The sequence below is a fragment of the Podarcis erhardii genome, assembly GCF_964252035.2.
Source record: "Podarcis erhardii genome assembly, chromosome: 6".
Lineage (NCBI taxonomy): Eukaryota > Metazoa > Chordata > Lepidosauria > Squamata > Lacertidae > Podarcis > Podarcis erhardii.
The window spans coordinates 68,337,669-68,360,598 of NC_138510.1; the positions used below are offsets into that span (position 1 = coordinate 68,337,669).

General features: G+C 40.7%; 1 long non-coding RNA gene across 1 annotated transcript; it reads left to right on the plus strand.

The window, feature by feature from the left end:
* The first annotated feature begins 3,461 nt into the window (after window positions 1-3,461).
* LOC309344082 lies at window positions 3,462-21,646 on the plus strand. Its single transcript, XR_014157611.1, has 3 exons — window positions 3,462-3,550; window positions 6,061-6,304; window positions 21,577-21,646. It is a non-coding gene; the product is annotated as an uncharacterized lncRNA (long non-coding RNA).
* The last annotated feature ends 1,284 nt before the right edge of the window (window positions 21,647-22,930 follow it).

The following is a 22,930-nucleotide window of genomic DNA, read 5'->3' on the forward strand; positions in this document are numbered from 1 at the left end:
TGTATCTGACTTGTTATTTGATATAAATTCTTTCCAAGGTATTTTTACCTACACAAAATCTTGAGGATGGATAGACTCACACTTTAAATAAATAAAATAGTTAGATCATTTTTAAAATGCAGAAACATTTCAAAAATCAATTGTAGAAGATTCTATGACATTCCCGGTGATAGTTTAGTAAGCATGAAACAAACATAATTGCTTGGCTCCTAACTAGGTGCTTGGAAATAGAACTATTCATTCCATTCATGGAGGAACTGTGATCCAGTGGAAGATCCTCCAACAGAAAGGAGATAGGCATTTTTTGCCAGTTTCCCCCTTACCTCCACTGCATTGCTTCTCATCCTATTCTAGATGGTCCCCCAATCTCCCAGAGCTGATTGGTTGGGGCATGGAAAGACCCCATTCCACCAGGGGCAGTATTCCATGGCCAGAACTATGCTCAGGGAACAATTCCACCAGCAGAAGATTAGATAGGATTAATTGTGTGTGTTTTCAGATGGAACGTGTCAGAGTACAGTTCTGGTACCTCTCAGGTGGACGCCATTGTGGGCCAGAATTTCCCCCACCTGCTTCCTGTTTTTACATACTTCTGAGAAGACCAAAATGAATATTTCAAGTCAAAATGGAAGCTGGCTAGCGTGTGTGAGTCTATACTTTTTCTTTTTTCTTTAGATCTATCACTCCATCTAGCTCCTAGTTGCTCTTATCCACCATTGGTCAAGATACAGGGCAGGGCCAATTCATATTTCCTTTTCTTCAATTTGTCTCCAGTGTCATGGTGGGGTTCTTTAAGTTTTCCAGCCAAGCCTTTACCGTTGCATGTGCGCACGTTTGTGCAAGGGCCTTTATGAGCTGCCCTAGCCATCTACCTGAATCTAAGAGAATGCGGGATGCAGGGTGCATTTAATTGACCTGCCCCAGAACCAGGAGCAACCCTCAAACAAGCTAGGATAGGGAGACAGCTTGCCATAATTTTTAGCTGTGATGTTGTCAAACCGGCATCCATTCAGGGCTGCCTCAAGTAGCCCGGTGACTTAATGTAACAACTTCATGGTGAGTTCTGGCACCTATTTTTCTTGGGGGGAAAGCACTGGTTAGGATCCAACCACTGATGTTCTTAATAAAATAATAATATGATAAAGTTTCAGAACTGTGATGCAAAATTTTGTTTCTCTTGCACCAAATGTAACTTGGGCACCAGTTGTGGTGTACAAACGTATTCACCAGTAATTAGTATGGCCACAAAGCATGTGCTGGTAGTTGCAGTCCCAAACATCTGGAGGGCAGCAGGATGGTAAAAGCTGCTTTAAGTAGATTTTTGTGCTAGTGTACCTCCGTGTGTGTGTGTGTGTGTGTGAGAGAGAGAGAGAGAGAGAGAGAGAGAGAGAGAGAAGAGAGCAGTTTAATATACTACTCCTGAAAGCTTTCTTTGGGCACAGTCCCAAAAATATGCCTGTATTTGTGCTTCCCTAGTAATCAGTCAAGTCTCCCCATTGTCGGCATGTCTAAATATTTCCCGTTTATCTCATACTCTCCACTCAATGGCATGTCTTCACGAAAGACTTCAAGGGCTTCATATCTTCAGCAAACACGCTTGTAATCTGTGGTCCTAATTTGGCTGCAGGCTGTGACAATTAAGGAAAGTATGATTTATACATGGACACGAGCAAAGTTGGGGCCAGTTCTGTTTCAAATAATGGAGTGCTAATACCAGTCATTTACCGGTGGCTATAATAGTACCGGGTCCCTTAAAAAATAATAATTGAAGGATGAGTTTTATTCTACTTAAAAGCCAAAGTGCCTGAAGAGAATTTGTTTAACTCCAAGCTTCCTTTTGGGCAAGGAGCTACACTAGCTGCAGGTAGCTCAAGAAAACAGTGCTCATGACTACCCACATCTAATTCATGCTGCAGTGTGCAGCCCTAAGGTCACAATTATTTCTGAATTCCACAACAAATGGAGACTTGATATGATGGCTAAAGCAGAATAGCTGGAGATTTCCCTCCCCCCTCCCCTAGCTACAACCCAGAGAAGTCCTCTTGGCTGAAAACAATATGTCACCTCTAATCTTATTTCCTTTTCCTAGCCTGTATTTTCATTAACCCACTTTTAATTTCATAGCCTGCAATCTGACACAGTACTCGCTTTGTTTCCAGAATAATTGTGTGTGACTTTACAAGGGGCTAAATTGATGGAATGGATTAGACCAGTCTGCAAAAGATGTGTTCCCCTGCTGCCCTCCCCCCCAAACAGCTGTTTTCCAAACAACTTCATTTGGGAAGCAGAAAAGAAACAAGATTTATTGAGCACTCATTCATAGCTTTACTTTTAAATAAATCCAGTATATCATGGACAATCTGTGCCTTTTTGTTGTTGGTACCCACTGCAAAGTTTAGACCTATAAAATAGATAAATAAATTGCCATTAATATCTGCCTGCCATTTGGTAATTTGTATATCAACATGCCTCCCAACATTTTGCAAATGAAAATAGGATCATGCTTGTAATACCCTCAATTCTTAATCTGAAGATCATAGTCGGAGTGATTCCCCCTATTGTTGCTCATTTCTTGAAACTTTTCTTTGTGTTTCTTTTTTTTTAAAAAAAAAATATATGAAATTGCTTCTGTTCCTCTGATTTAACAGCTAGGACCATGCTAGTTCTAGAAAAAAAGGACAATGCTGACCTACAACCTTTTAAAATATGCCTCAGCTGCTAAAGGAGGAAATGGAAGACAGTGCACTGCATAGTGTCTTAATGTTTATTTATTTTATTATTGTTTATGAGAATTATTTATATTTCATCTATTGGGATAAATCCTATCAGGGTGGCTTACAAGATAGTCCATCTGGGGCAGGTTCTATGGTTATCTTTCAGAAGCATCTTGAAACTCAGGAGTCTGGCAGAATAAGTTTGTCCTTTTGATGGGACTTTCCCCAAAGCACCAAAAAGTAGTTATCTAGCTCACAGATGGCCAACATGGTTGCATCCAGATTTTGTGGACTACAACTACCATTTTTCTTAATACATTGACCATGCTGTCTGGGGCTGAGAGGGGGTGTAGTACAAAACACTAGGAGGGCACCATAATGACCAACCCTGATCTAAGAGTTATGTTTCTCCTTCTGCTCACCATCATGACATTACTTGGTTTGAAAGTTTAGAGGATGGAGAAATATTTAAGCTATGTGTTTCAGCCAATTGGTTTCATGAAATTTATGGGAGTGGGGTTTCCTTTGTGAACACAGGACTTTATTTTGCCTTGGCTTCTCTTATTTCTTAGTATCAGTGAGTTCATTCTACTCTGATCAGCGGCACAATTAGATGCATGGATGCCAAGCTGTAACTATAACCTATTAGGAACTTAAGGTTTGCTTGGGTTTTTGTAGCATCTATAGGAAACAATGGACTCACTTACTAAAGAAAAGCATTCACTGTTAACTCTTTTGCATTCACAATCCCTGTTGCAAAGCTCATATATTGTTGAACCAGAATTGAATCAAGAATGACAGGAAGAAACTCAAAGATAAACAAAATATAACTGTTGGTACGTGTGTGTTTTGTTTTTATTCCCTGTGTTCTAAATGATTTTTTAATTCAAATATTGCAACTTACATTTGTTGAATTTTTTTTATTTTTTTTTTTACAAAACAGAGAAGGCATTCAATCACTGCACCAAGGTAAGGCATGCACCAAGTACAAAGGCAATTGAAAATCAAGCATTTTCTTACTATGGAATTCACAGGGTTCAGATTAAAATGATATTTGAGGATATTGTATTTCCAAAAAGAAGTTGCCTAGAAATAAACCATTTAATGTTTATAGGCCACCCTCAGGACTCACACAGCATGTGAACATTAAATTAATGAAGCTTGTATCAGCAGAGCCATTGAAGAATCTTAGCTATAGCACAATCCTAATTCTGGTGAATCAATTGGGGGTTTCCTCATTGACTTTAATGAGTGAAAAATGCACCCTGCACTGGTCCATCTCTTCCTTGCTAACAGTGTCTTGCCATCTATGAGCAAGTGTGCAAGCAAGGGTTTTGTATAGGGTGGAACCCCTGGGCAATGATTATACTCGCACACTAACAATGCATCCTTGCTTGTCAGATACGGACAGAAAACCTTTGCAGCACTAACACTTGCCTTATTAAAAAAAATAGCACTGATCTGTGAACATTTTTTTTTAAGCATCAAATGGTGCCTCCCTTTTGGTCATTCTTCAGGGGTTGCTGAAAGTGTTGATCTGGTTAGGAAGCATTGCCAAGAATAGGCTTGCAGGAGTTGTAGTTCAGTGACATCTGGAGGGTCAGTGGTTCCCCACACCTCTTCTAAATAAACTTAACTTGCCAGAAAGTAGCCAATTCTAACTACATTATCAGATACATAGCCCACAATATAACCATGATCCCTGACTGCTCCATCGAGTATGCTGTATTTCTGCTGATAGTGCTTATAACCTTCTAGTGATCCAAATTCAGTAACTGAACATTCCTTGTTGATGCTTACTGATACAGCTGGAAACTGTGTAAGAGACTGTGTAAGAAAGCTAAAGGAGGAGATTAAACACAAGCAAACTCACACCTGACACCTCAAGAAAATATGATCTGTTTCTGAATAAAAAGGACCCACAAATATGAAAGGTGACAAGAATCTCTTCCATATGAATCGGAGGAAGTAGGTAAGGTTTCACAAAAGCTGTTCTGAACATTTTCCTTCTCCTATTTGTAATATGCATGCACATGCTGCAAAAAGACAACATGTTATTAAAACCAAGCCTTTTTTTGGAAGAGGGTTGTGTACATGGGCCTTCCTTTGTGTATGTGGGTCTTCCTTTGAGGCACGTCCTATGAACAGACATGTATATGGAGGCAATGAGAGTAAGTACTGCCATAGCATAGCTCAAGAATGGTCATCTAGATATTGCTGAACCACAACTTCTATCAGCCCCAACAAGTAGTTCAGCAAGATGCGGGAGACCAAAGACTATTCCCACCTGAATTAGCTAGTGGGGGGGGGGAGATGAGAATCAGTGTGCACACAAAGAGAAAAGTGGGATAGAAGAGGGGTGGGAAGAGGGGAAAGCAAGAGATGGAGAAACACAAAAGGAGTAAATATACTAAGAAAAGATGCGACAGAAGGGATGGGAATGAAGGGAATAAGAAGGGGTGGATGTATGGAAGAAAACAAGCTGAGGAAAAAGGATGGGAAGATGACTGAGAAAAGGGAGGGGACAGGAAGGCAACTAGAGGACCAATGGGAAGAAGGATGAAGGAAAAGACAGGAGGAGCTTATTATTCTCTCCTTCCTCTCTCTCATACACATGGCAGGGACCTCTATTCTCCATGGAAGAGGCAGTTAGTCATGGTAAGGATTTTTGGGGGTGGCAAAACAAACAGGCTTTTTATGGGAGAAGGGGAAACAGTGCAAAAAAAGCAAGAAGTATTACATTATTGTAGGTGAGATTAAGAGAGGGCACCTGATCACCCTTTGTCTCTGACTTAACATTAATAACGTGAATGTGTGTGTGGTGATCTGTGTTGCCTATTAGTAAAAAGAGAATGTGGTTTTCGAATGTCGTGAGAAGGCGAGCTCTTTTATCTTAATTAGTAGGTTAAATACAAGGAAGCTCCTGGCCAGGATTCTTTAGAAGGAAAATGCATCCATACCATACCTGCCCATTTTACAAGTTTTAAAATATTCAATCCATTTGCCTTGTAAATATGGTTGTCATAGTCAGGACAGATTCTGACTTGGCAATCTCATAGGAACAGAAGAACTTGCCTTATACTGAGCCAAACCATTGGTCCACCTAGCTTAGCATTATCTGCAATCACTGGTAGAAGCTCACTGGGATTTCAGAAGGGGGTTTCTCTCAACCCTACTGTAGATGCTTGGAATTGGACCTCTTGCATGCAGCAGAGCAGATGCTATGGCCCTTCTCCAATAAAGGCATAAAGGCAACTCCGCAGTATAATAATTAACACAATAACTATACAAGTGTGTCATAATTGCTATGTCTTCAGAGCTCCTTTTATTCCATGTTAATTTAAAGGAACCCAAAGCCACTTCTCCAAGTCAATGCCAGCATGCCAATGTTGTCCATTCAGCTTGGTCCTAAATGGCAATGGAATTTCCAGATGGCCTCAAGCACAATTCTCCTCCGAGCTACAAGTGGCAGGCTGTGCTGTGTCAAACGTTTCCAACAAACGTTTGAACAAACAAGCAAACACTATGGGAGGATGCATACCAACCAGCATTCACCGTCTAACAAAGGAATTCTTGCTAACATTCAAGCAGTAAGTGAGCATTATTTACTGTTAGATTACAATAGAATTCCTGTGGTATCACATATTATATTCACATTAAAACCAAATGAGCTCATCGTGATTAATGTTACCACAATGAATGCTGGAGGAATTAGAAATGATTACCCACTCATTGTAAAGGGTTGCTGATAATTAGTGCTATTACACAAAAAGGTACATTTTAAGCAATCATCATAATTAATTCATTCTGCATTGTATTATGCAGTGCCGATAACAATGAGGTCTCCTGGTTCTTCCGTGGCTCTCACATGTACATCTGTCAACTCTCCTTTTGTAATGCCTCTCTCTAGATTAGTGTCAAGTGACAAACACATCAATGGTTACCTGTGGGGGATCATATCCTGTTTTCTCCTCTTAAATGTTCTGCTATAGCAGTTAGTAAATCATTTTTAAAAAATACAATAGGCTATGCAGCATAATCTCAGTAAATATGAATGCCTTTAGCTAGGGCAAACAAAGTAGCAATGACCTAACATTAATTTTTTTAAGATAAAAATGAAATACTTCCACCAAATGTAACTTAATCCAGAGGTGTTTGTTTTCATTTTATAACACTCTACGCTTCCTCTGAGGAGCTCAGAATGGCTCTGAGTCATCCCAGAACAGGTTCTGAGGGTGGTGGTGGTGATGATGATGATGATTTGGCTTCTAAGTAGTTTACATGATGTACCAACCTTTCAGCAAGTCTGGGTTGGGGTCAGCTTAAGGTTCCATCTGGGCACCTATATACACTGCCTTATGTTGTATTAAAGCAGGGCTCACCCAAACCTAAGGCAGGGTAAGATGGCTACTTCAGGCAGGGGGTGTTGAAGTGATCCTGCTGGCAACCTACCCAGCCATTTCCCTCTGTTGGATGGCAAGAGTTGTAAACACCATGTTGACCCGTCTTGTGCTTAACACCTTGCTGCTCTCAGGTGTTGTGGAGAACTCCTTCTTGACACCATTGTTGAAGAAAGTGTCAGCTGCCAGTTCACTTGGTTTCTATATACCAAATGGAAAGTGTCACCAAGTCCTTTGGGTCAGATAGTAAAGTGCCTTGAAAGGAAGTGGGATACAAACCAATTACATATAACACTATAATATCCTAGCTTGCTCAGACATATTGCCTTTATCAGATACAAATCCTTTTTGGAGTTTAGCAACTTAGGAAGCCACTCCAAACAGCATAACCACTGGTGTGTCATCAGACAGTCAGCAGTTGATGTAATATCCTACCACGCTCTTCCAAAATATTAATAAAGAGCAAGAAAGGGAAGTCCTATGACACATCTAAGAGGGCTTTTTAAAATGCAAGTGTTATGAGAATTTGCTTCGTAACAGAACTTACCACATTTTAATCAGAGCTGGGTATTTGCATGAGAGTTGTCAAATCGTGCCTTAGGCTGGGTTTCAATATGCCTTGGAGCTACAGCAGAACTAATGCGAAAAGCCCAGACTATTAGTCCATATGGAAACTCTCTCCCCCTTCCCCGGCAAGTGACAACTGATCTGTTTTGAGCAACAGCTCCAGCAGTATGGAAACAAGGCTTCAATAGCACCTAGAGCAGCTCTGTAAGGTGCTGTTTCAGTGACCATCATCCTCAGCCTTAAATGAGAGCTAAATCTCCACCTTCCATGACAGGAGTCTCTCCATTCAAAGTGCTCCTGCTTTTTCTTAAGCTGTTGACACCAACAGAGTAGGAGATAGTGGTGTTTCACTAAGGATTCTTGGATGGACTCAACTTTCCCTGGCCAGAGAGGCACTTGCACAATGGTCTGCTGTTACTCTAGGATGTACATCAGCAGAGGGCAATTGCCTCTCCCACTCTGAATCCATGGCTTCACCCTCTGGAGTCTGATTACACAGTCAGGACCACAACCTTCAGAAGACTTGGCTGACTCTGCCAAGAGGGTTCTCCTTCCACATGGTTCTTGATTTCTCATGTTTCCCCAGGTATGGGTTCAAACAGCCATGCCGCTAAGACAGCCATGCCATTGAGATAAACATAAGAGCAAGAGCCCACTTTTAGATAACACCACTTAGGTACAACATCATAAATTCAGAAACATTTTCCTAGTGACTACATGATTTGCCCTTTAGGTAGGTCTCCTTTGTTACTTAGCAGCATGGTATAAATCACTATTACAAATGCCCTTTCCTTGAACAACTGTCATACATTCCCCTCTTCCTTTGTGCTTTCTGACAGTTCCAACTTGCATAAAACACCTGAAAATCATGTTTTCAACAAATGTATTCACCTGTGGATGATAAAATGAAAGAGGTGGCGGCTGATAGTGCTGAATTATAGGGTGGTGTTTAAAAGCTAAAGAAAGATAAAGTCTTGAGGTCTGCAGAGTTCAACATCCATTAAAATGTCTATTTTCAATAAACCTAGCTAAAAATGCAATTCAGCCATTCCTTTTTAGTCATGTCCAGAATAGCATTGACAAGGCAACTCCTTGCTGGCATTGAAGACATTGCAATTTCACCCCTCTTGAATAACTTTGCATATTCTGGCATGATAGCGCAACAGGAAAGTGACATGACCTTCATTGCATCAATTTACAAGTGCGTAATATAGTTTAAATAGTGAACACTATATTCCTGAGAGCAATGCTCACTGATGGAAATGTTCCTGCTCTCATCTCACATTTAAAGGAAATGGGTTAACCTAACATGCTTATAGTTTCTCAAAAAAAACCAAAAACTTTCTGCAACTATATATAAAAAAGCTAGAAGCGGTTTAGTCATGCTGGCCACATGACAAACACCGGCTGTCACGGCCTGAAAAACAAGATGAGCGCTGCCCCCATAGTTGCCTTTGACTGGACTTAACTGTCCAGGGATCCTTTACCTTTACCTTACCCTGCTATGAAGCAATAAGTGCTCATTCCCCATTGCACATGTGGAACATACATGAGCAATTGACATATTCTGCATGCAATGACCTGTGCACGACCCTCTGAAAAGTTTAGACTTCTTTCTCCAAATAATCAGCTTGGGAAGGTGGGTATAAAAATTTGGTACTTTGTCTTGCATAGTTTTCATTTATTTTGATGGCACTTGTTTAGGAGAACTTCCCAATGGATACTATGTCACTAGCATTTTGCATGTTGTTGTTTTTTTAAGCATCAGTGATAAGCTCAGAGAAACAGGATACAAATGCAAATTAATATAAATTGTCCCATTAAACTTTAATTAGTTTAATGTAAATGCCCAGTGCGCTTCCATCGTCACAAGTCCCACTACAGCAGAGCATTTCGCGCAGCGGTTTAAGAAGGGCAGGAGAGGCAGTATCTTTTCAAAGAAGAGTCTTGGAGCATGCGGTTTGGAACTCAAAGATAAGGTTTATTTACAAAAACAAAAAAACCCGGCGAAGAACCACACATATCAGCAAACACGCCCAAAAGGGGAGAAGGGGAGAACAAACACACGGGAGATTATTTATACAAACTCATGTTCCTGGAAGCCTAATGACCTCCAGCTGCTCAGTGATTAGAGCATTTCTGCTACCTTTTAACCCTTTGATAGCAACATAAATTGCACACAATCTGGTGCTACTTGTATACTGCTCATGCAGTATGTTACTGTGTTTACTCTAGAGCTACAGGGGTACACTTTTCGCTTCAACCCTGACATTATGTCTTTTCCTTTGACCATGTTGATCATGGTTGTCTGAGGTAAAAGCACAAGGGTCTACTGTCAGGTAGGGAATGTGCATGACTGGGACACCTGCACAACTGAGTGCCACGATTGTGCACAGACCCACATACAAGCAAGAGCCAGCACATTGGGCTTTCACCAAGAAACAGACACTGAAAGACTTCTTCCAGAAATGGACCTTCATGGGAAAGTAGGGAACCATGCAACAATACTAAGTACACCAGCAAATAATTTTATGCACACAATCCCTATTTCCATGGATCACTTTTTAATTTTTGTGTGTGTATGTAGAGATTTCTACACATGAACAATATGATGTGGACAGGAATCAAAAATTGTAGTTAAGAAATATAATTTTGGGATCAAATCCCGGAAGGCAAATATTTGCATGAGGAAGAGGTTAGGGAATGGGGAATATTTCATAGACTCATAGTGTTGGGGTCAACTCCGTGCAATGCATAAATCTCACCTAAAGCACCCATTTGTTTACATAATCCAATGACCCTGGTTTGGATCCAGGGATAGATGAGCAGAACTTCTTTTTTGGTAAACTGCTTTTTATTTATGTAAAATGCTTTGAGGTGCGTGGGGTTTTTTTTTTTAACAACAAAGAGGTGTATAAATTTTATGAAATAAATAAGTAGCACTTGATTTGCACAATGGAACTTGTTGGCTCCCTCATTACTACAGCCCCCTGTATCCTACAAAGATGCTTCTGAAAGATGAAGGACCCTCCAGAACAGAGGTCGGGCAACCTAAGGCCCATGGGCCAGTTCCGGCCCATGAGCCTCCCAGAACTGGCCCATGGCTGGTTCCATGGATCGGTGTGGGGATTCCGTGGGTTTTTTGTGTGGAGCAAGCACCATCCCCCCCCCTGCCAATATTCCCCCCCTCCATCACTGCAGCAGAACCATGTCTCTCCTCCCTCCTCCTGGTGCAGCAAATCGCTGGCCAAACGCCTGCTAAGGTTTGAGGCCCTGGCCAATGGGCGAACGGTGGCTATGCGTGTTTGAGAGTAAGAAGGGGGATGGGCTGAGCCGGCCGAGCACATTTCCAGCAGCCCCTCATTGGAGCAAGCTATTTTCCACTGCCACTTGTGCCGCCGCCACTGCCACTCTGCCAAGCGTGGCTCCTGTGCCTTTGCGAGTAGCAAAGGCTGTCGACTGCGGCGGCAGAGGAATGAGCAGCCCAAAAGCATCCCTTTTGGGCTGCTCGTTCCTCCACTGCTGCTGCTGCTGGCAGCCTCTGCCTCTCGGCAGCACCCCAGGTGGGCAGGGGGACGGGTGGGCTGGGGGAGAGAGAAGCCCCTCTGCCGTATGCGCACACATGCACTCTGGCCCACCAGGAGATTTGTGGTGCTGTGAACCAGCCCACCCCCCAAAAAGCTTGCTGAGCTCTGCTCCAGAACAACATGTGATGGAGCTCTGGTATGTGTGTGTGTGTGTGTCCAGTGTGATGGGAAATTTTTTCCAAGCCCCTACATTATTTGATTCATGATACATGATTCATATCCAAGTTTGCTAGCACTGAAGAACAGGTTAGAAATGAATGGTTTATGCAGAGAAATTACTTGTTTGCAACACTGCCAGAAGTATATCCTGCTAATCTGATACATGGTACCCATCGCACTATGAATTGAACTGAATGAAGACACTGGATTTAGCAGAAGGGTAGTTGACAGGATGGCAAATGTACCAGTTGCACTGCTACTTATTAAGATCATTAGACATGGGTGCCTTCATTGGGGAGGCCTTTGGTACTTGTCATTCCCTCATCATCAATCAGCGGCAAATCCTCGTGAATCCATAATCTAGGTCTCCCAGGTTGATTCTAATAATTTTGCAAGGAGCTGCCAAAAATTACTTATTGTTCTGCTAATCATTGCTAATAGGAACAGAGGATGTTTTGAGATGCCCCATGAAAATCATACTAATTAGAAATGTCTGAATTCATACAACTCCTCAGAGATTAATTTATTCATCATAATCAGTTAATCACTTTTTTCCTTACATAATTAGACAGTGCCTGGTGGAAAGGAGAGCTCCTTTTGTTCTCCTGGAAAGAAGAAGACTTGACAGAATGCAAGGCTGAGACTGTAGGCTTGCCTATCAGTTCACATTCAAAGCCTGAACATGCTGATTAGAGCAGGTGCCTTTATTGCCCATTCTTCCAAAAATCAGTTTTTCCCCCACAGCAGATATGATTTTTGCTAAATAGAATGCACATTCTTCCTATTGGAAAAGAGATTTGCATTCATTCTTCCTTTACAGAGTGATGGAAGACCTTGCTTCCCAATGTAGGGTGTTTTCACACATTCAACATGTCTTCTTTCCTTCTATTTGTGTGCATGAGGGATCATCAATGGAGGGCAGCTAGTGGAAGAGATGTGTTGCTAAATGGAATGCATATTATAAACCAGGCTTCCCTGACCTGATGCCATTAGAACTTTCAGACTACAACTTCCATCCGCCTCAGCCAGTTTAATCAATGGCTAGGGATTATGGGAGTTGTAGTCCAACAGCATGTGGAGGGTCCTAGGTCGGAGAAGGCTATTCTGGACAAAGCAGCCAAGAGAGATTGAAAGTGCAATTCTACACATGTCTGGTGTAGATCCTACTAACTTCCAGATAAGTGGGCATTGAATTGCAGCCTGTAAAGAAAAAGCATCCTAGCATAATACGTTAAAACTATAAGGCGAGGGATTTTTATATTTAGGTGTATGTTTCACTTCGCTCTTTTACATGGCGCCATCACATAAACTGCCAAATCAACAATCCACCCATTTTCCAGCATGTGAAGTGGTGGGAGCATTCTATTTCAGGTAACAAACCTTACCAATGACTAGGTGCCATGTTGTGTTGCAGTGCTAAAGCTGGTGCCTTTGGCCTGAGGTTCTACCCTTCAGTGTGATCAAAACTTAACAGTACAGGAAAAGAACATTTTTTTTCTGTACCCATTGTGAACATATCATGCAGGCAGCAGTGGCCATAGTTTGAATATTACTAGCATTCTCTCAGCAACTAAAGTAATTCATGGAGACATAGTTAAGGACAGAAGATGAGGAATGCCAATGAAGAACAGCATTCAACAGCACAACAGACTTCCTCAGGAGGTTTGGGGATCCCCTTCCTTTAAGCAAAGGTTGGATGGCCATCTGTCATGGATGCTTTACTTGATATTCCTGCATTGCAGGGGGTTGGACTAAATGACCTTTGGGGATCCCTTCCAATTCTATGAAGAGCCACCATACTAGACTGAACATCAAATCCTTCAGAACAATCACAAATGAAGTTGTGAATTATGGCCCCATAAGGGAAATAGTTGCCCTGCACATTTTGACCTTTTCCATATTTATGCAGATCAAAATTTCTTCAATTTTTGTTTGCTTAAATCCCAGAGTTCTGTATCTGGGCCCCGTCAATGTCCTACATGGGGGGGAAATACACATGGATCATAAGCCCTGCTCTCCCATGTGAGCATATGGGAAAGGAGTTAATGGAGAAATGGGGGTTGGTAGAAGGAACTCTAATCCCCGTATTCTTCAATATCACCAAATGTTCCAACACCATGAATGGATCTCATAAAAATAAAGGACATCCATGTGTAAACTAACGCTTGCTTTTCAGACGGCTTTGTCTTTAGATAGACAGAGTGGCATACATTGAGGTTTCCTTAAAGGCTAAGTGGTAGATTATTTTTATTTTTCTCATCATGCATGCAGCTTCATCTGCATTTACTGCTGCAGGTACCAATATGTCTAGACCTCATCTCATTTACATGAATATTTAGGGTTAATTAATCCTTGCTCAATACACATTGTAACAAAGTTTCATTTGCAAACAAAACCAGCAAATGCCCAGTGTTGGCTACCTACCTAATGTTTTCATGCATATGGTGACATTTACTAAATAATCCTGAAGCTCCACTGGGAAACAGCAGTGTGTGTGTGTGTGTGTAGGAATGGGAGGGGTGGGTTTTTTTCCTTATAGATTTTTGTAGAGGAGATTTTTATCACAAGATCTATGCCTTTGTAGTGAGGAGATATGACAAGGCTCAAACACATACATTAGGGGGTTTAAGCTGCACCATGCCCATTCTTATATCACCACCACCATATGCACTGGCCACTCCAGCTCCTTTGGACCCACACATTAACCAGCAAATTGAAGGGGCATATATATAGGGTTTTACCAGAGATGTGCAATCCTGACTGACCGTTTCCCTGTCAGCTTGGAGTAGCTATATGCTCTCATGGCTCTTCCATGTGGCAACATGGTGCAAAACCCTGAGGTACAGGGTTGGTGCTTATGGAAAGTGTAGGCTTAATTCCATAAATCCCTCATAGGTGAAAAAAATGACACCATACCATTCAAATGAACCCTACTAATCTTAAGGTGTCATTGGAGTTTTCTTAGATAATCATTAGTAGTGATTAGATGTGTATCTACAAAATAGCGGCCTGTACAAGATGGAATCTGCTAAACTGGTCAAACCAGTCTCTTTGTAAGATAATGGCCTCAACTGGCCATGCTGCCTTGGAGACAACTGAGCTATGATGAGTGATAGACATTTCCCCCACTCCTTCATCTGGCTGAAGGCAATGTATTTTTCTGAATAGGAGAACTGGCGCTGTGGGTTAAACCACAGAGCCTAGGGCTTACCAATCAGAAGGTCTGTGATTTGAATCCTGGCGACAGGGTGAGCTCCCGTTGCTCGGTCCCAGCTCCTGCCAACCTAGCAGCTCGAAAGCATGTCAAAGTGCAAGTAGATAAATAGGTACCGCTCTGGTGGGAAGGTAAACGGTGTTTCTGTGTGCTGCTCTGGTTCACCAGAAGTGGCTTAGTCATGCTGGCCACATGTACGCCGGCTCCCTCGGCCAATAAAGTGAGATGAGCGCCGCAACCCCAGAGTCAGTCACAACTGGACCTAATGATCAGGGGTCCCTTTACGTTTATGCTGCATGTTTAGCACTGACTGGAAGATATAAAGAAAGAGGCTTCTTGCTCTGTGCATGCATGGCTATGTCCTTTGGCACCCTTCCCCCCTGAAAACTTAATGGAGAAGCAAAACCCGTTGGATTGTTAATGCTATGAGCCCTCCCATCTTATGTTCAGGTTGTATATCTCTCTCTGTGTAAATGAAACCATATATCTTAAAGACACCACAGTCTCCACTGACCTTCATTCCAAGAAAACCAAACTGCCACTCCTGAAGCTTCTTGCCGCTCAGAGATTGGGATGCATTCAACAACATCCACTATCTCAGTTTCTTGTCATAGGCTGGTCATGACTAGTAAAGAGCCCTCCAGCTCATGCCACTGCCCCAGGCAGCTCCCAAATAAATAAATACTTAAATCTTCCACCTTATGGAAACATCAATGTGCATTGTGTTTTTTAAAAGTACTAATGAGGACAGATCACAGCCTCACGGAGAAACCAATGAGCATCTATTACAGTTATGTATAGTTAGACTTAGTTCCAATACGGAACAGAGATCTGATTATTCATAGACTGTGATTGAATATCCTGATGTGGACATCAAGAACAAATATAATTCCAGTGCAATAGCTGAATTCTATTTTTACAAAGGATTTAATAGTATTTTAAAGATAAATTACATCTACGCAAAACGAATGAAAGTATGCTCATTTTCCACATTTGGATAAGATTAAAGTGTTTATTAGAATTTATTAGAACCATTAATTACTTTCATCTAATTTATTCTTCTTTTGTCTCTGAGTAGAAGGCGACTGAATTGGGAGAATTTCATGCATTCCTATAATTAATTACATATCAAATTTCTCAATAAGATTCCATTTTTTTCTTGTCTCAAATGGTATTGATTTTTTTTCAAATTACAGAATGCCAATATTAATTATGAAAACATTATGAGTTTCCATTTTATAAGCATTGCCAGATTTCATGCATGCAGAATGAGAGTTTGATGTGTGAGTGGGTGGTCCAGTGCAGAAAGTGTTGGGCAATGTATACATTCATATAAACCAATGTAAGATGTAGTTATGAAGACATTTCCCATGAAGACATTTCACTAAAGCTGTTGAAAAATATAAAAGGTCAGGCTGTTGCTGGAAAGCACCTGTTAATTTCCTGAAATTCCAAGTCTTTTTATGAGTCATGTTAATCATTATGTTGCTTGCTCCGAGGCAAAGATATGCTATGGGGTGAAAAATGTAGAGCTCCATTAAGTCTTACTGGTTAAGTAAGGAGCTATGTAAGCAGGTTTTTCCTTTAAAATGGGGCATTTAAGCCTAGATGAAAATTTTCCCTCCTGAAATCTCTCTCTACATCTCTGAAAAGGCATCCCTACATTATTTGAATCTGCGTTTCTAGTTCTCAGGTGGAGTGGGTGTTCCGAAATCCTGCCTGAAAGACTAGTGTGTCTATTTGTTCTTGTCCAAATATTTCAATTTTTAGGCTCCAGAGGTTCACATAATTTAGATAACACCCAGATAAGCACCCCAAGAACCTGGGGCTCATCCAGCCCAAACGCAGATTCTGAGCATGGGAGGTTTGTGGACTTGACTTCTTCAAAACAGGAAAATGAGAGACTTGTGTCTCTGTTAATCAGATGCTTTACTTCCCAAAACCTTTCAAGTCACATGGTTCCTGGTAGGTGTCGGGGGGTGGGTGGGTTGTGGATATGAAACTTTTTAAAAAATATATAACAAAAATAAATATATCACACGCATAATTCCATGCATTGATGTGAGCTACGGCATCATATTCCCATGTGTAAATTACTTCTCCCTCCCTCAACTAAATATTAGCAAATGAGCAACTGAAGAAGGAAATTATATATTTTAATCCCCATCTACTGGCATTGGCATTTTTTTTTGTTTTTCTTGTGGCTGCCATTTCCCCCTGCCTCCCATACTGTATGTCTCTAGAATTATGGTAGCGTTCTCACTTCAATTGTCTGCAACATAGTGCAGTGTGATGAGGTAAATCTTTCTCCTGCCCTCACTCATCATTGGGGCCAAGAACGAAAATGGCCACATCCAGGGAGCCTTATGATAAATTTGCAGCTGGTTTAGCACTTTTCTCAACACTCCACTCCCTAACGTCCGAAGAGAGCTAGCTCTGAGGGTAAGGGTGAAGTGAACATGGGAAAGATTTTGGTGGACTCCTCTTTTGAGCCCTTAAAGCAGGCATCCCCAAACTCGGCCCTCCAGATGTTTTGGGACTACAATTCCCATCATCCCTGACCACTGGTCCTGTTAGCTAGGGATCATGGGAGTTGTAGTCCCAAAACATCTGGAGGGCTGAGTTTGCCTATGCCTGCCTTAAAGGAATAAGACACCGTTGGCAAGTGCATTTTATTTTTGCTGTTCAATATGTTTGCAATGAAGTAATAAGCATTAACTGCAAAGGATGTGTGGAGGTATGATCTGGGCTAGTACATTGGAGATTAAATTTTGATAGATTGATTCTCTGCCTTTCATCCAAAGAGCTCAAGTTTTGGAACCACTGTCTTATATGATACAAAAACTGCTTTTGAAAATCTCCTACATTTCAAAAGGGTTTGTCTTGTGGCACATGGCAGCCCAGATCCCTTTCTGAGCATGTGGAACTAGTTGTGAGGGCCTTTTGACCCCAGCCATCATTTCTAACCTAAACCATTTGCAATATAAATCTGATATAATCCACTTGCAGTATAACCTGATATAATCTGCTTGGCAAGAGACTTTCCCCTTCTGTTCTTGTTTGCTATAGAATTGACTCAGTTGCCCCTCAGTTGCTCCTCAGCTGTATTCTGTATGACCCCTTTGTTCTGTGAAAAATGGTACAATTGAGATGCCCATCAGATAAATGATCGCAAACTGTCTTCCTGAACATTGCACTGCTAACTCAGGGTTAACATTTGCAATCCTAAATCTCTCCTGACTAGAACCTGTCAGTGAGGCTAAGCAACTGAAATATATATACTTGGGGTGCACTGACAGGTTGAATTATTGTCTTCTGTGAACTGATCTGAGTACAAAGTCAGTTTTGCTTCAGACTTCACTTGACTTTAACCCTATCCTCATGGGGAAAACTTGGTATTATAGCCTCCTAAACTATTTGGACCTTTATGGACATAATTACATTTACAGGATGGCTTCTGCGTTTCCTTTTAAATCTGACTCAAATACAGTCTGTTCATGTAGCTGTAGAGATTTTCCAGAAAATTCCTGCTCTGTGAGGTAATGGCTCTATGAATCTTATCATTTGAACACATTTTTACTTGCCTTATTGTTTTTGAGAGATAAATACAGCAAATCTCAGATCATTCAGTTCGATTGATGTTGCTGGACTTTCCACTCATTAACAAATAATTTCCAGATAGGGACAAACACTCAGAAGGCTTGATAATCCTTAACATTCCCACAATGCCTCTCTCTTTCTCTGAAATAATGCTGGCTATCTCTTCATTCACTGGATGAAGTGCTGAGCACCTTACAAATAGATTTAGATATGATAAGAGACAGACAAGTGTCTAGGCCTAAATTCTGGGCTTGAAATTCATGAAAGTTATGGAAAGTAAAAAAAAAAGGGGGGGAGAGAACAGCACTGAGTGTTTAAGGTTTTATTTCTGACAAATGACAGCCTCTGTTTTTCAGATATGTGTTATCTAAGCTAGTAGATTTTTAAAGAGCAGTTCTAAATGCAAGAGACAGGAAATAAGTAGGACAGTAGTCTGAAAAAGCAGCTGACAGAAGTTGAAACACAGCATTCAGTTCTGACATTGCTCCCCCACCTTCAATGAATTACCTTCACTTTCTGCACATACTTTAGAAACTAAAGCAAGAACTACTGAAGAAATGTGGAGGGGGATTGCCATCTATTTATTTTGAAGTATTTCTCACTCATTTTTCAACTGTAGATATTCAAAGCAAGTTACACAAATAATGATAAAAGAGAGAGCAAATAAACTGAAATATTGCCTACTATTGTACTTTCCAGAAACAGCTGCCGATATGTTTGTTTCAATGAACTTTTTGAGCTGGATGGAAAGGGCTCTGCATTAGGAGTTCCTTTTGTACTGGTTTTAAACATATCTTTACGGATGTTTCTGTACTGTTTTGAAAACTAATTATGAAAACTGTTTTTTATGATTTGTTTGTAAATCACTTTGAGGCACATGTAAAAGGTGATTGATAAATTGGTCAATAAATCACACAAGTGCACACTACTTGCCTTTTAATTTACGCAGTTTAAAAGATGGCTTACATTAATCAAAATCAAACTGGCATCAGCAGCAACTCTGTGTAACAATGGCTTTGTTCTGGCATAAAAAACCTTCTAAAAATGGTGTGAGTTGAACATCTCTAGGGGTTCTTTTCCACACTGGGGGCATCAATAAAGAAAAGGTCCCATATGTCTAGCAGCAACCATCCTCTGAATCTGTGACAAGCAGAGTAGGGCCACTGAATGAGATCACAATGACCAGCTTCATATATGGGAATTAGTTATCCTTTTCTTATTCCTGGCCTCAAAACCATATGCAGTATTAAAGACTGTGAAGTATTCTCAGAAACAAAGAAGCAAAGATCACCAGTGTTGAAGCAATGATTCTTCAACATCAACTTCATTGGACTGGACATGTTGTGCAGATGCCTGATTATCATCTTCCAAAGCAACTACTCTATTCCGAACTTAAAAATGGAAAGCGTAATACTGGTGGTCAACAAAAGAGGTTTAAAGACTGTCTCAAGGCAAATCTAAAAAAAAAAAAAAAAAGTAGTATAAACACCGACAACTGGGAAACACTGGCCTGCAAGTGCTCCAACTGGAGAACAGCCTTTACCAAAGGTGTCATGGGCTTTGAAGACACTCAAACTCAGGACGAAAGGGAGAAACGTGCTAGGAGGAAGGCACTCTTGGCAAATCCACACCGTGATCAACTCCCGCCTGGAAACCAATGTCCCCACTGTGAAAAGACATGTGGTTCCAGAATTGGCCTCCACAGTCACTTGCGGACTCATTGTTAAAACTGTTTATGGAAGACAAACTTACTCGGCTATGAGTGATCGCCAAAGAAGAAGAAGAAGAATTCTCAGAAATGCACAGGAAGTCAGTGAGAATATTTTAATACTGATGAAATGTGTTCAAATTGGCTCTCTCCAGTCAGCAGTTTGACTACTACATTTTACATTTATTGAAGTATGCAAGTACCCAAAGGAATCCACAGATATAACACATTGCAGGGCAGAGCAATCTTGACCCCTGAGCAGCTGCATGAGAGGGAGTTTCCATATGCCCAGCCCTGAACAGCTCTGTTAGCTTCCTCTTTGCTTCTGTATGCCTATATGATTATAGCCCACTATCAATCGTGAAATCTGCTAAAAGAAAATGGCCTCAATTCGCCTTCAGACTTTAAGGAACACAGAGGAAAACAAGAAGCCCAAGTGCCTCACACCTCCAGTTCCCTGGTCTTCCTTTTATTTATACATCTGTTCTGTCCTTGCATCAAGAGATTGCACATCTCAAAAGAGGAGAAGTTGCAACATTATGTTGTTGTTGTTGTTTAGTCATTTAGTCATGTCCGACTCTTCGTGACCCCATGGACCAGAGCACGCCGGGGACTCCTGTCTTCCACTGCCTCCCGCAGTTTGGTCAAACCCATGCTCGTCCTCTGTCGTTCCCTTCTCCTTGTGCCCTCCATCTTTCCCAACATCTGGGTCTTTTCCAGTAAGTCTTCTCTTCTCATGAGGTGGCCAAAGTATTGGAGCCTCACCTTCAGGATCTGTCCTTCCAGTGAGCACTCAGGGCTGATTTCCTTAAGAATGGATAGGTTTGATCTTCTTGCAGCCCATGGGACTCTCAAGAGTCTCCTCCAGCACCATAATTCAAAAGCATCAATTCTTCGGCGATCAGCCTTCTTTATGTTAGTATGAAGAAATGCAAAGGACAGGAAGTATGGGCTAGTGCGCTTCCTGTTCCTCTGTATCTCGTAACTGCAGAAGACTCTCTGAGTTATACTAGAATGAGAAATAAGCTAGGTAGTTTTTAGTCCTACAAATCATGTTTAAAAGACAATGGAGGTCATTCATTTCCCAGTGGAAAAGAATAACATGCCATAAGCTATTTTTGGTTCCAGTTTAACAATGTTAATTGAAATCCAAACTGGCAATAAGATTGCTGGAATTTCAAAGGCTGAAGACAAAGGTAAGATGTGGTGTCAACGTAGAAAGCTACGTGTAGCTTAAAATGTGCAAAGACAGAAAGTGACAGAGTATAATTATTACTCTAAAGGAGAAGAAGAAAAAAAGCAGTTCTTAAGGTTCATTTCAGGCATACTAATTTTAGAACACCAGTGAACAAGAAAATCTTCAAATGTCAGGCTAGTTAAAACATAAGTCTGCAAATTATGGATGCAATCCAACTACATTAAAATCAATGACAAGTTTTGCAACTGAATTAAATAGGAGGTATATTGAACACGGTGACTTTATTATTCCATTACCTAATCTGCATCTGTGTTTATTTACAGCCCAAAGTGATTACGCTCCTCATTTTATATGTTAGGGTCGTTAAAATTGTGTTCTTGTTGTCACTTGTTGGTTTTCTAATATGTGTTTGTATTTTCCTTTGAACAGAATTACCTGGAACAATATACCAGTCAAAACTCAGGCAAGAAACACCCAGTGAGTGCTTCAACATCTGTGGCTAGATTACAGAATACAAATGAAATGTATTTAAAAAACGAATAAAGATTTATTAAAATGCAGTGTAGTCTATTCCTTGGATAATATTATGACTATTACCAATAGCAGCTATTAGTTGTTTTGGGATAGAAGCTTCATTTTTTCTCACCTTGAAGTAGTCAATAATTCAGTGTAATCTATGAGGTTTTTTTGTTGAAGACCAAGGTAGAAGAAAATGGAGTATACCATATAGTGCCTAGACTAGTGATACTACTACTAATAAGAGGATAAATGACTGCTACTACTTTTACTTCTATTGCTACCACTACTAGTAGCAATAGGTTGGTAGCATCACATGAATACAGGAAATTTAGGTTTGCACAATAAAAGCGAGTTCTGCTGCCCAGGTGTAACAAGGCTTTTTGAGGTTTGGAGGGAAAATGTGGGGTCAATGAATGGTTCACAGGAAGATGCACAAATATCCTACATGCAAATCAGGATGATTGCTCATTGATGGTAAACCTCCTTGGAGACAAGCCAGAATGAATGCTTCAGAAAAATTGGATGCAGTCTAACCTCTGTGTAAGCTTCGTGCAAGCAAATCAGGATAAACAGTTCCTTGGGATGTGCCCTAAGTCAGAGAAACGCCCTAATGCCCTTGAATGCTTATATCCATACAATGTTTTATTTAAAACCATTAGGGTTTTTAGAATTAATACTGAAGTGATTTAAGGTTAGCATATATGGAAATTTAATATTTCCATATAAAAATACCTTAGAATGGAGTGGAAAAGTGGAAAATATTAAGGCTTTCTATACGGGCTTTTATGACTGTAGAATGCCAGGATAGTGTCTAATTTGTTATAGCTGTCACAAAAGTGAGAGCAGGTTAAAGGGTCACTGTAGCAACATGTTTGAGTTGACTTACTGGAATTTTAATCAAGACTAATAACTTAAAAGTGCTTAGAGAAACTCAAGTAGCTTAATTTTATTTAACACCAAGGATCTAAGGCTTTGAATCCCCTGCCCAAAATTAATATTTGCAGCATCAAAATTATGGAGGAGGTGGGTAGAGGTGAGACTGAGTCTGTTTACCATTTCCTGTGCTTCCCTCAGCTATCTTTTTAAGGAGCTACAACAATACCATTTCCTATCATAATGCACCATGTTTTTAGGTTTGCTGTTGAAACCTGAGTTCACATGTGTGCTCATAAGTATGTGTAGATAAGGACACATGGTAACAAGTGAAGAAAAAGGTTCAATTAAGGCATTCCTGTGTTAGTTATGTGAATAAGACAATATAAAC